The 15,327-nt window shown below is 35.9% G+C and overlaps 1 long non-coding RNA gene across 1 annotated transcript in view; it reads right to left on the bottom strand.

Annotated features, from left to right (window-relative positions):
- Positions 1–8,308, bottom strand: part of LOC125058721 — a 32,886-nt gene extending 24,578 nt beyond the window's left edge. Inside the window, exon 1 of the long non-coding RNA XR_007118484.1 lies at positions 7,653–8,308. This is a non-coding gene — a long non-coding RNA (uncharacterized LOC125058721). The remainder of the gene's footprint in view (positions 1–7,652) is intronic.
- Positions 8,309–15,327: the final 7,019 nt, after the last annotated feature.

Here is a 15,327-nt window from a genome sequence, read left to right as displayed (position 1 = left end):
TGCGTGTTTTTTGATTTTTAAAGATGGCTAAATGGTCGGAAGATACAACTATCAAATTTGTGTCTGAATATGTTGTTCACGAATGTTTGTGGAAAGTTAAAAACAATTTATACTAAAAATAGGCTAGGCATTCGGCATACACTGCCTTAAAAGAAGCTATTTTATTTATTATTTATATTTAGTTTATTTATTTCGAATAAAATCTCGTCTTCTATTTGTTCCATAACTACAGTTAGTATTTTGCGTAGAATAGAGCGTATTTGCCGACGTCGTTGCGCGTTCATTGTGGCGCTGTAATGATACTCTACTGGATGAAATGTAAACGTCCACTCGCAACGCACTAAAGAAACTGGGAAGTGGCCAGTTCCACCTGCCCACTTCCCTGTCCTTTTCTTGCCCACTTCCCTGCCCACTTTCCTGCCCACTTCCCTGCCCACTTCTCTGCTCACTACGGCTGAATGTAAATGCGGCATAATGCCAATGCGCGTCGTTGCCGTATTTACTTTTTGACCGTCGTCTCTTTTGAATGAATTTGCAATGCTAAATTTATCGACTCATTTGTTTGTATGGGCTTTTAGTTAGAGATATATTCCTTGTACATTTATAAAAATATGCCTATTATATCTATACATGCATTATAAAAAAGTCTTTTTTATACGTTGTATATGTCGAAAATACCTCTAGTATGATTACTTAGGGGCCCTCAAAGACTGGCAACACACCTATGAACCTCCAGACAAATGTCACTGGGTAGTGGTGGCACTTCATCCGTCGCTCGTTGGCGATTTCTCAAAACAATTACTGTCTGAGAACAGAAAAACTTACAATACTCGTACAGTAAGCATCGTGTTCTCTTGAGGAGAGAAGGATCTTGAGCGCTGTCTAACATACAGATATGGTTTGACAACACTTGAAAATAAATTTAGTTTAGTCTATAAACTAGGAATTAATAATAAAAACAATATATAAAACACACATTTATTAGAAATTAAACAAATGTATAAATTTAAAACACTGTTAGTTACAAATTATTAATCAAACGACAATCAAAGATAAAATTTTAAAAGGTTTTCGTCGCGCCAAATAAAAAAAAATAACATTTATTTCAGCTGTCAAACTGACAACTGACGTTATGAGAACAATCCGTAGGTGAAGGCTCACGTCAGTGTAAGTACTTACTGCCCGAATGCTCCAAAATGCATTGGGGGTCTTGTGAGGCTTCTAACACCAACTGATCTAACCACCAACAATCGAAAAGAACGTCTTTTGTCTGTGCCCCCTTGATGCAAGTTGTAGATCCGCCGTTGATAATCTAACTACTATTTTTGATATTGTGTCACGATTATGACAAACGTCTAAAGTAAAGTCTGCCAGGGAGTGAGTGTTAAAAAAGGAATTGATTTTGACAATTCTCATTGTTTGGTCATCTTGGAAGAATCGTTTGGGGTTAATTTTAAAAACTGACATTTAAATCTTGTTATTTTATAACATAGTATAATTTTCAAGCAGCTTTGCATTATAATAATGATAGTGCTAATATAGATGAAAGTTAGCGCCACAATGTCAACTGTAACTCTTTGAAGTTTGAACCATAGAGAACACTATTTTTGTATCTTACAGAAAAACACACTATAGATATAATTCTAACAATAAGTTAATTCAGCCGCGGTATTATTTGATACCGGGTGGTAGATCTTTCATTTTAATTAATTTTGGCGCGGACGGGCTTTCACAAGTGCAGTAGCAATTTTTCGTGTTTTTCGGTCCTCGGGGCAGAATGACAAACTGTAGATCGACAATTGTTTGTAATGCTTGGAGATTATCTGAAAATATAAACGATTTTATACATACACAGCGATAATAAATATATTTTGATAGAATATTGTGTGGAAAACTTAAAGAGCGCTGTGAGCGTAATGGAACTAAGCGGAAGCGGTAACATTGTTCGAAAATAATAACTAAATTTGTATGAAAATATGTCGACACAAACTGTCATTTTCATACAAATTAAATTTTTGACTACATACACTACTGTTAAAGAATCTTGACCACTCCCTCTGTTGTATATTATGTTAACGTAAAATTGTAAACACCGTTAGATTGTAATCTATCTCGCGAGATGATAAACTGTCGAAAGATTGTGAACCTCAGCTTACTGCTTACAATTTAACGTATTATTATTCGGTAGATTGTACTACACTAACTTAGTTATCATTCAAACTTCTTTGGTCAATTACAGATTAATTTTACTTTCCAACAATTTCATATAACTACCGAATAATAATACGTTAAATTGTAAGCAGTTCGTTGAGGTTCACAATCTTTCGACAGTTTATAATCTCGCGAGATAGATTACAATCTAACGGTGTTTACAATTTTACGGTGACATATACAAAATATTAAATGGACAGTAACTTTACCGTCATAACCTTATCGTATTATCGTTTACGTCAAAAAACTATCGTAAAATGCCTCTGATGATGTTAAAATAATTTATTATTGTATATTGTACAAGCTTTGTATTTGGGTATACGTATTTTATTTTTAAATATCATATGATAGTATTCCATATACTATCGGGACTACCACAATAATAACAATATGAACTCATAATTGCCTGGTTGAAATAAATAAATTAAAAACAACATTTTATAAGATGTTTTGGCGTTACATTGATATATGTATATGGATTTACATCCAATACTATAATAGTTCGATGTGAATCTCGCCCGAAATAATAAAAAGTTCGACACGAAATAATTTACGATAGTAAAAACTAAGTGCATAATGTAGTTAATAAAATCAAAGAATTACCTTTTAACTTTCAAGTTTAATCAGAAGTTTTTAGTTTCTTACCTATGTTCTGTATGTCTTGTCCGGGTGCTGTAGGTTGAGACCCAGAAGCTGGTTTCTCGACTGGACTAATATCAGGGCATGGATTTTGACTTGGAGCAACTTTGCTGCCACCAGGACTGTTTCCGTCTGTACCAGCATTGCTTCCGGGACTTTCTTGAGAAGGTCCTCGAGAATTAGCTTCTGGTCCATTAGGATTGCCGTTTTTAACGTCAAATGCACTAATTTGACCAATCATTATAATTTTCTCAACACAGTTTAATTAATTTTTAAATTTATGTGAATTTTTTTATCCTCGTCGCCACTGATAAATCAAAGACACGTGCACTCTGCAAAACGTTTATTCAAGACTGGCGCTCAGTGTTGCCCACTTAGTCTGCCAAATATCTAACAGCTTCTGTCAGCTGTTGCAGCATAGTTTGAAGCGTCTTTGCGTTATCTGAAATGATCACTAAATCGTCTGCGAATCTTAGGTGGTTCAGTTGTCTGCCGTTTATGTTTATGCCGACCTTATCCCATTCCAAATTTCTAAATAAACTCTCCAAAATGGCTGAGAAGAGTTTTGGGGACAAAGGATCGCCCTGTCTCACACCCCTGGCTATAGGAAATTCTTCACCCATTGTCTCTAGTTTGATATAAGCCGTGCTACTTGTATATATATTTCTAATTATACGTATGTATTTTTTTGGTATACCTTGTTGTATTAAGGCTCTCCAGAGGGAATCGTGCTTTATAGAGTCGAATGCTTTACTGTAGTCTACAAAAGCGATGTATAGTGCTTTTCCGTATTCTTTGCACTTTTGTATTAGCTGTTTTATAACATGTATATGATCTACAGTTGAGAATCCGGATCTGAATCCAGCTTGTTCCATGGGTTGTTGTTCATCCATTACCTTCGTTATTCTTCGCAGGATCATTTTGGAGAAAACTTTATACATGTTGGACATAAGGCTTATAGGTCTATAGTTTTCTATGATGTTCCTGTCACCCTTTTTGTGGAGCAGTGTAATTATGTTCTTCGTCCATTGAGAAGGTATGTATTCCGTTTTTAGTATGGTGTTGAATAGTTCAGTAAGTTTTCTTAGGTTCCCTGGTGCTGCTGATGATACTTTGATCATCTCATTAGTTATGTGATCTGGTCCAGGCGCTTTTCCATTTTTTAGGCTTTTGATAGCATGCTCCGTTTCTGAAATCGGTCCGGCGGTTTAAGAGTTTAATTAATCACTAGCGGAGGCCGGCATTTCTGTACACGCTCTCATATTTTCATTAACACGCGTCGAACTTGTACCGAATAGTGAGCAGTGTTGCCAACTTAATTTTAACGAACCCACCAATTTTGCCGTCGCAACCCACCAGAAAACCACTAAAATCCACACTAACCAATAAAATAAATGTAAGTGTGTTTGTTTAATTATCCTTTTTTCACGCCGAAAGGAAATATAGGATCGATGTGATTTTTATGTCCGCAGATAGGAGGAGGTTAGGCAAGCAGCCGGCGAGCACTATTTTTTTGTTTTAACCGCGGGAATCACATGTTTTACTGAAGTAAACAGTAGTCTATGGACTATGTCACTCTTTACTTTAGATGGATAGCATACAGCTAGGATATATTTTTTGACAATAAAAGAACAATATTGTAAATTGAATTATAAAATTCGTTTATTTTCATTACAAAAAAACTTATAGAAGACATACAAAATCGTTAAAAATCATCTTCAGCAGAGGATTCCTCTGCACCTTCTGATTTTAAGTACACTTCTTTCGTTCCTATTTTCTGGACTACATAATTTGGCAAGATGTAATTATTGCAACACTTTCCTTCGCGTTTTAAACCTGCGCGGATTGTCATAATAGATGACAGTAGATCTAGCTTCATTCGGTTTCTGTGTTTTGTCTTCACGATATTCATAATGCTGAATAATCGCTCTACTTCAGCATTAGAGTGCGGTAAAACTAATAAAGATATAGCAAACGTGGCTAAATCTTCAAATCGGTTTTCTCCTGCAATGTCTTCGAAATCCAGCACCTCGTACCAAAATTCCAGCCGCCTCCAGCTGTACTTTCCACCACTTCCAGCCAGTCCTTTAATTGGGAGTCCCGTAACCAACAATCACGGAACTTTTGCGTATATTGCGGTTTTGGCATTTTGTTTTAAAAATAAACTAAACATTTGCAAACAAACAAGGTCGCTCCGATGCATAGCATAACCAAAACTACTAAGTATCTGTGTTGTGTATTTCTATTTTTGTGCATGCATACGAAACGAACACATACAAATCTCATTAATTCAAATCAAATTTGACCCATTAGACATACGAATAAAGTCCATAATCAAAATAATTTAAGAAATTGATAAACTTGTTTCGGGAAATTCCCGAAAATAACGAACGTAATTTTACAGAGTTGCCTTAAGGACCTATCCGGTCGCCAAACACCAAAAATGTACATTGTTTCTTTCCATTTTTCGCCATCGTTTCTTAAAGTAGGGCGAATGGAAAAAATATATGGTGGAGTTAAGTAGTTTATGTATCCAATTTGAAAGATCGATACACGATTTAAATAACTTCGCTCGATAGAAAAAAATACAAACATAGCCAATTTTTGACACTTTGAATTCATTTTATGACAAAAATGTATTCAGAACATGATTTTGAAACTTATACGATATTTTTTATTGCAAGCCAAGAAATCCATTTCAGAAAAAAAATTGATAAAATTACATTAATTTAATGTTTTACATAACAAATTGTTATTACGGGCCGGCGCACGTCAGTGATCCAGCTCTCTACTGCGCCCCGCAGTCCACCCCGAGACACTGTCACGGAAGGATGCTTGCCGAATTTTGCACGAGTGCTGCGGTACCGTTTACGTATTTTTAATAATTACGTAGGTAATTTAGGTTGTATCAAACCGGAAAAATGGGCAACAAGGATAATAAAAAACGGAAGTTGTCATCATTTGCTCGTAAGAAGCATTATGAGAACTTATCTGCAAAAACGGGTACTCCGCAGTGGGCGGGGCTAGCCGTCCACCGCTTCCTCTACTTCACCCCCTCAAATACCTACAATTCGTGCTGGGATAGGGCCTTAAGTGAGGCCGCATTCACTGAATCGATAGGCGCGCTATGGTTGGAGGGAGGCGGGACGGACGGGTGAGCGGCGACGTCGCATTCCGATGACGTCACATTAGACGCGCGATGCGGAAAGGGAGGCGCGGCGGACGGGTCGCGCGCGGTATTTGTTGGCTCGGTGCCAAGACGCGATGTCACCGACGCGGTGGGCGGAGCGAACAAGCGAACGGCGTCATCGGAGGCGTGGCCTGCTGACGTCACGCACACGGCTCGCGACTCGGTGCCATGGCGCGATGTCTCCGACGCGGGGGGCGCGGAGAGCGGGTGAACGACGTCATCGGTGGCGCGATGCGTTGACGATGACTCAGCGGCCTGGAATGTGATTTCGGCTAATGACGGCGATTTCTTTGACATGGTTTTTTGAACTGGTGTTAGGCTTCGCCTCTGATGAGGCGTGTGATGGTGTTCCGTTGAGCGGCTGCGACTCGGCTGAAGCGAAGCTGGCTCCGCAAAGCTGGAACAGCTTGGCGCAGCCTGGTGCTTAGCTGTGGCCGAGCTGGGCGCTATTTTGCGCTCGATGTTTGACGGTCCGGGGTTAGCGGCGGCCTCGGCACCCGCAGGGGGCCTCGCTCGACCTGAACGGGAGCGTGGGCGCTGCGGGCGGGGCGGCTGCTTCTCCTCCTGGCCGACCTGAGGAATACGCTTCATTTTAGTAAAAATAAAAGCTGGAAGGCTGTCACGCACGACCCGAAACTACCGGTTCATAGCGCACTCCACCGCTTCTCCCGAATCCCGAAGGCTTAGGGATAGGCGGCGAGTGAACGTCACCGAGAGTAGAATCAGTGGTTGTGGCAGCACCTCCTGGCAACTTTGAGTATTAAGCCAGAAAGGAGTCGCCTTTACGCGCGTCCCCCTCTGTCAAAGTACGAACCCGCTGGACATACGCGTTATATAAAACTGTTTCTCGACCCTTCCGCGCCATTCCGGTATGACGTAGGGATGTGACATTCTGCATAAAAAATCGATTTTTTATTAATCGATTATTATTTTAGCATGAAAAATCGATTAATAAATAATCGATTTTTCTTAAAAAAATAATCGATTTTTTTTATTAATCGATTTTTTCCTAATTTTTGAATTAATTTCAAAATAAAAACCCTAAATATTTTATTTTTCATGGTTATCAAATTATTGTGTTATTGTTATGTTGTTTTATAAGGGAGTTAAACTCAAATGTGTTGCAAATGCTATTTCAGTTAAAAATCACTTTTATCCTATTTCTTTTATAATCAATTAAAAATGTACTCATAACAAACACTTCATAATCAAATTAAAAAAATAAAAATGACACATGTCAATGTCTTTTCCACAGACTAACAAACAAATCTAAATGAACATTGATAAAAACAAAATAGATAATGAATAATAATAATTTTTCGTTAAGTTATGATGTAGCGCTATCTACCTATTGTGTTTTACTAACAATTGTAAAGATTAAAGAGTACCAAACTAACTATATTTGCAACCAACAATAATTATAGTTGTATGTTTTCGTTGGAATGTAGCCTGGAATAGGTTTAAAAGTCGAGTAACAATTAAATAGCAATTTTATTCTGATACACGTGAGACTGATAAAATGACAATTTCTAAATATCAAACTTATTTAATATGATTAAATATCCTTAACAATCGTAGCATAGCGCCATCTAGTGGCAACTTGCAAACTTACCGAAATAAACGAATGCTTTCGTTTAGCCATAGCTAAGGTATTCGATCAAAGTTCATCTGATTTCCAATAGAGGGCATCTTTATTTTTTGAATAAGCAAAACTTTACTCTCAAGCCACGAATTATTGTTGCACTTATAGTATGAATGGGAATGGAACGCTCTTTTCTTGAAGCCCCTAAGTCGTATCGGTTTGGAAATACATATCTACTGGCAGCTGGTTCCACAGAGTGGTAGTGCCTTAAAAAGCGCTGTATTGTGGAACGCCAGGTGTCGAGCTGGAGGAAGTCAGATGAGAATTTAGCAGTTTGCCCCCTGTTCTGAAAAATATTCACGCGATATACTTAATTAATAAAACTGTACTACACATATAACCTTCACAAATACACAAAAAAGTTTGTATGTTAGTAATGTCTATATTTACTTTTAACAAACAATCTTTACCGAGAATCAAAGTTATTACCTAAATAAAGTTTTAAACAGGCTAAACAATATGTTACATGAAACTTAGCTTAGTCCCTTGTGTCCATGCGCACAGTCCCTCAGCCGGCAGTAACTGCAGCTGCATGATGAGTAACAGGAACTGCTGGACTCGAAGCTTATGGAGTCGAACTGACGACTAAGCTCTCCAGAACTCGGCACCGATTGGGACCGACGCCATCTGAAAAGTTATTTTTTTTTTATAAGTCTTTATCTTGCAATCAGTCGGCTAGACTATGAGCAGATGTGTTGAGAGCTGTTAGGCGTTCAGGGCAAAATCTCCATCGAGACTGCTCCTCTCTTTCAACCGTGTCTATCAAGACTTAGGATTTGTCGCCTTTTAAGCCTATTTATTAGGTCCGATCAACTAACCATTAGTTGCGTGGCAAGCTTATTAGGATGCATTTCTAGCCTTTTTCTGTATTTCATACTCGAGGGAGATCAAGAATCTCCTCTTTGACAGTCCTGATTTTGAGGTGCTCATGAATCTCCGATGTTTTTATATATTTTGGTTTCAAGAGCATTTCGTAGATGAGTAGCTTATTATCTACTGACAGTTTGGAATTTCAGCCAAGTAGCCAGTAGAGTCCTCTGTATTTCAGGTTGATTTCTTCTCTCTTCTTCTGTATATGTTGTTTCCATACGAGTTTCCTATCAAGGTGTATTCCCAAGTATTTTACACAGTTTTCTTGCGGAAGTTGTTGATTGCACAGAGTTACTGGCGGACAGTCTCCTCTACGGAGAGTGAAGGTTACATGAACAGATTTTGTCACACTAGTTTTTATTCTCCACTGAACTACACACGTCTAACTTATACTGTATTGTACTCCTGACTTGGATGAACCACACATGGGTGTGAACATTTTTTTAAATTTATATTTTAGTAATAAATATATTTACTCAGAGATAACATTTATTTATTTACACTTTGTTACCATAATTTACAAAATCATACATACAAAAAAAAACTAAAAAGAACATGTAACTATAACTAAAACATTCTAATGATGAAATAAAATTTGAAATAGGTCCAGTAGTTTTTAAATTTATCATATACAAATCTTTCCTCTTTAACTAACACTCCTCACGGTGTTAAAGAATTGTATTTGATATTGACCAAAATCTGCCTAAAAGTGATTTTAGTCTGTAAAAATGTTTTATAAACCTTGTACATGCCCTAAATATATAAATATAGGAATAAACTAAAAATAAAATAGTGTTATGAAAAAAATTAAAAAAAAATTAATAAAGTTGTAATGACTATGAGTTTAACACGAAACAATTTTAACAAAGTAAAGTAGCGGATAAATTTATAATTATGTTAAATAATTGTAAATTTATAATAATACATAACTTTAATCCGGTTAAAAAGTTTTTCTTTCAATTTTAACAAATTTAAAATTAAATATGTATGTATATTGTATATAAATGCATGGCTGAATTTTTTAACATAATCTAGAGTGGTAGTACTAAAAGAAATTTCTTTATTTTTAACATATGGATTTCAATGTTTGTTTAAGTTTAGATTTTATATTTCTAATTGGACATGTAGGTATTTATCAGGCATATTACGGAGTCCCTTAAAATTTTAAAAATTACCTCGTATTATCGTATGTTGCAATTAATAGTTGCATATTATAATTGAAATTCCTTGTACTAATAAAATTGTTAAAAAAAACCGTTCCGTAAAGGTGTACTGACTGTGTAGAACTTTTTTAGACACAAAAACCAAAATATCAATATTTTGCTAAAACATAAATGATAATGGAATATTAATGCAGCAACAAAAGTTTTATTCAGCACTTGCCACACGCCTTTATTTCTATGTATGTTTTATGAAATGCTTAAAGGTTTAAAGTACCTAAATATATTTCAGTATGACAAAGAAAATAAAAGGCAAAAACCGTTAGTTAGCATCCTTCATAGCAGTGTTGGCAGTGGCTCGAGCGTTCAAATCACGGCTGTGCACCTACCTAGGCAATTTTATTTCTCTATCTGCAATTAACACTTGCTGATACGGTGAAGGCAAATATCGTGAGGAAACCGGCATGTCTCAAACCCAAAAATCGATGACATGTGTTAAACATAAGGCTGTTTATGATACTAAGACAGATATATATAGCGCTACTGGATTGTTTATTTATTATTATTAATTAAACTCCTAAGTTAGTTTTGATTCGTTTGATAGTTCTACATGACTTTTGATTGGTTTATTAAAGTGAAAGCGATCTTAATTAGTTGTCGACTGAATTGACGTGTAAGAGCTTGGCCACAGTTTCTGGCGGTGTGGAGCGCGGCGCGGCGAGAGGGTCTGTGACTTGTGAGAGGCGCGGTTTGCGTTGATATGCCACAGCTCGACCAGCTGCGACCGCGGCGGCATCAGCGGTGGACGTATTTAGAGTATATTAGTTAGTTTTATTTCGTCCCACAATTTTTTTATAACATGCCTATATTTATGATGTGGATGTTTGACATCCATATTGCTGGTCCACTCAGTATTTCACTAATAAATTGTTCTGTATCCATTATTTTATATGAGCTCAATGCGCGATAAAAACAAAATTATTTGTTTTGGTCGCGCGATGCTAAATGCGTCCACCTCTGCCGCTGCGCGCGCCGCTCTGAGCTGTGGCCGGCGGCCGCCTCGATACTCCCGAGTCCCGAGTGCATTTGTTTCACTCGCACGCCGCGCAGGCCGTCGCCGCGCCGCCGCCGACGCGCGGGTAGCCACCGCGCCGCAGGTCGCACCGCAATGCGCGTCGCCGATAGCTGTGGCATACTTCATACAATTTGCTCAATTTGTTTTTACCGCTCACCGCTTTGCGCGCCGCAAACCGCGCCTCAAACCGCGCCGCAGGTGACTGTGGCCAAGGGGTAACGATACAAAGCTATGTCTGAGCTTGTCATATTTCTCTGATAGGGATTGCATATTAATATTAACAGGATATTGGTTAGTTAGAGAATTGATTTATTTTTAATATGAAACGGAAGCAAACAAGTTTATTTTCAAAAATCGGCAACCATTATAGAAACGAATCCAAAATGGCGACGCATTTTTCAACCGTAAATTATTTCCTAGGTTAAAGAACCATTTTGATTATAGGTACAAATATGTATATTGGTAGAAGTGATATATACTTTTGACTAATAAACAAATTCGTTATACATTGTTATAATACTCACCGCCTCCATTTTTATTATATTGCCATTTTATCGATAGTTTTGCTATTGAAAAGTACCGACAGTTATTAAGGATTTGTTTCTTAAAATCCTTAATATGTTTTATAATGTGATGTTTTTGTTTCATGTATTAATTAACTAACCTGTGTGTGTCCTGTGACGTCATTAACAACTAACAGGCCATAAGGCGAATTCAAATGAAAAATCAATTGGTTTTAAAGCAGTCCGAGCGAGGGAACGAATGCAGACTCATCCATACTCGAGGCCTGCCTTAAGTAAATGATAAAATAAGGTATATGGCGTTATGGAAAAGTGTATTTTTATATAGAATTATTTTTAGGGATTATATTTTGATGTTTTAGTACTGTTTAATTGTTTTTTGAGTGTATACAACTGTGTGTCAACAAGTTAATCAAAAAACATTATTATAAATTCCCCAATAAATCGAATTCTAAACCTCCCTTGTAGTAAAACTTCATGAAAATATGGTATCGGCTGTATACTACATACTTTTAAAGCATTGACGCATTTCTTGACAAAATTAATCTTGCCCATAACTTGGTCCTATATATTTTTTTACGTGTTCTACGGTGTTTAGCTTTAAAGTATTTATAGTAATGTAATGCAATGTTCGTATGTTGTAAACCCAGATTTTTGTAATATTTTTTTAATATTCATTCCAAGTTCATTACAGAAACGAAATTCGCGCTTGAGCAGGCACTTGTGTGCAAGCGTGATGCATGGTTAGCGCCGCCATATATACGTTTCTTTAATGAGCCGGGTTAAATAATTTATTGATATACTTTAATTTTAGAATTCTAATATTGTAGAAGTTTCAGAATTTTGTAATTTGGTGTCAATTATAGTTTATGCTAATTTTTCAATAATTGTGGTGCGTTTTTAATTAATAATTATATTTTAATTGTATTAATGGTTCTGAATAAATAGATTACGATAGATTTTTTATTTTTATTCTTCCCAAAAATCGTTATTTTATGACAATGCCAATATAGGTCGGTTATCGAAAGCTGGCGCGTTCACAGTACTCACACTAATGCAATTTCACTTACAGTATATGTGTGCGTGTACTAGGTGTACACAGTCATTGCTCCTTGCGGTTTTACCTACATTGTTTGTACCTAACACCTGTACTCAATAACAATACAATACTGTTTTAGTATCGTTCAAAATTTAACTCTGAATATTCGAAACAAAAGACGATCGATAAAAATCGAACTAGACTCATCTACTCGTAAACAAAAAATATATCAGAACTGTATAAATTGATAATATATTCCAAAATCACACGCAGATTTCAATGTGAGTAATTGATAACATCTATTTCTTCCCATACGCCATTCAAATATGATTTTAAAATTCAGAGTTCCCATCAAGTTATTGTAATTTCTCAATCCTGCGCACCTGCGACCCAGTTGAACCAAAAAGCGTTTCAAAAACATTGAATATGAATGGAAACTGGATTGAATTTATTAATACGTAATTAGGTACGGGCCCAGCATTAGGTAAACAAATTTCACGTGTTAAAATTGTTAATAAAAGTGGTATGCATGCTTCAGTCTGTGCAATTTCGTAGTAAGGTTCCATTACTATATTTATTTATTAACACTTCGTTGTATATACATTAATATAGTACAATTGACATAATTAAATAAAAAGGAGAGCAACTGGCGGCCTTATCGCTTTCAAGCGATCTCTTCCAGGCAACCACAGGCAAGATATTAAGGCTCAAAAATTATATTAAGAGAACATATAAACATGACGATATCATCGACATTTTTATATGTTTGGGGTCTTTTATTGAAACAATTATCGTATTATGTTTACGTAAATTATAAATAATGTTATACTGTTATCGTTATATTAATATTTGCAAGTATTTTATATTTAAAGTTTTCTACACCTGATATTATTTTATTCTAGTTTTACGCTATCACCGCTCTCCCGGTCTCATGACACTTTGCACTTCCATTAAAATTTGAAATTCAAAACCTTACTTTGACAGTGACATAATCGTACACTGCCAACAAAGGCGCAAATAACGTGTTCGTTTACGACTTCCTTCACCTGTCTGAGATGATAACGAACAATCCGTATCCATTTTGTCAAGTTCATCTTGTGAACCAACAGATACGTTTGATCCCATAGGGAGATTCAGGCCAACATGGCCATCATCGTGGCTCGTTCATACGATATTTACAGAAATTACAAAAAATTACCGACTACACGATGACACTATACACAAAAATGATATTAAAGATTACATATAATACAAAAATTTAAACTACCAGCTTATCCTCTGCGTTTTAACTAGTAAAATTAAATTAAATTTTCACCACCGTGAAAAAAAACGTCTACCATGAACGAAGTTTCCCGCGCTTTTTTTCTTATAGAGAATTTATTTTGGAATTTGTTTCCTTGATATTCGTGTTCTAAATTCAAAAGATACATCTAAGCTTTCAAAGCTCTTAATAAAATCCTATTATTCACCGTAATGGCACTTTATTGTGATTAGCATCACATAATACAGTACACATTGTAACATTTCAATATGTTTTTTTTTTGTTCTTTTTTATAGAACGGGGGGCAAACGGGCAGGAGGCTCACCTGATGTTAAGTGATACCGCCGCCCATGGACACTCTCAATGCCAGAGGGCTCGCGAGTGCGTTGCCGGCCTTTTTATATGTAAATTAGTTTGTGGGTTTATAGTGATTTATAGGTTATTCAAAGTATATAACTTATCAAATTTGTCGGATAATACTTATATATATAAAAGAAAAATGGTCTTCGTTTGAGGCTCCTTCACGCCTAAACCACTGATCGTATCGACATGAAACTACCACCATTCGATGCGAAATTTTTCCTAGATGGTTTATGGCTATTTATTTATTAAATTCCAACGTTCCTTCATTTTTTTATTGCTGTTTTACTTTTATGAAAATTTATCCATACGGACTTCACCGCGGAAACATTCGGGGAGGCTTCCTAGAACCTCTAAACGTCAACATCTGTTAAAAACTCGATTTTCGAAATATTTCAATTTTCTTAGCGGGAAGTTAAAAAGAAGAATAATAAAAATATGAAAAAAAATAAAATAATGAAACATAAAATTTATTTTAATTCGTCCAGCAAAGCGGGCGCGAAACGGCTAGTACATATGTATATACATAAAACATTTGCCAGAGTGGTAGTTGGCCAATATTACGAATTTATTGACCATATTCGTCAATGATTCGAAACGGGCCGGAAGCTCATGTTATGCCACCTTAAATAAATAAATATAGCCTTTATTGACAATCTTGAATTATTATCTTGTAACTTATAAAATTAGTTTTGTGTAAACTGAAGCCTGTTCAAGCTTAAAAACTTATTTAATTTGTTTAAAAGTTATAATGATAGCGTAATTTTAAAGATGTTTACACAGAAGTCACATTTTTTTTATACAACAGTGGGCAAACTGGCAGGAGCCTCACCTGATGTTAAGTGATACCACTGCTCATGGACAGTCTCAATACCAAAGGGTTCGCTAGTGCGTTGCCGGATTGAAGTGTAGTTTATTAAAAACATTATTCTACTGCGATCTAACGTTTAAAATACCAATATTACTTCTAATATTAAATATTGTAAACAGTCAAAGATGTCTTGTGAGGACTGATGCAGATTAGGTAACAAAATAAGATTGTATTTTAATGTTAATCGGCTCCCACTTGCGGCATTTTTTCACGCCGAGAATGAGGCGAGATTAATGCCTAACGTTCACGTTGTTTGTTGGAAAATAAAAAAAACTTCAAATTTTGGTAACATACTAAGATTGTTAATTCTTAAGAAATTTTAAATCTAAAAAACGAGAACCTAATAATGTGTAAAACACTATTATAATCACCTTATTATTTAATCTAGTTTTTCCAGCTTTTTTTGGTGAGCTGGGGGTTTCATTATTTATGTACAAATATACTTACAAGTATTAAGTATATTTATTACCTGTAAGTATATTAATTTT

This window comes from Pieris napi, chromosome 18 (genome assembly GCF_905475465.1).
Source record: "Pieris napi chromosome 18, ilPieNapi1.2, whole genome shotgun sequence".
Taxonomy (NCBI): domain Eukaryota; kingdom Metazoa; phylum Arthropoda; class Insecta; order Lepidoptera; family Pieridae; genus Pieris; species Pieris napi.
Note: the sequence above shows the minus strand (reverse complement) of the source record. Positions and strands in the feature narration are given on the sequence as shown.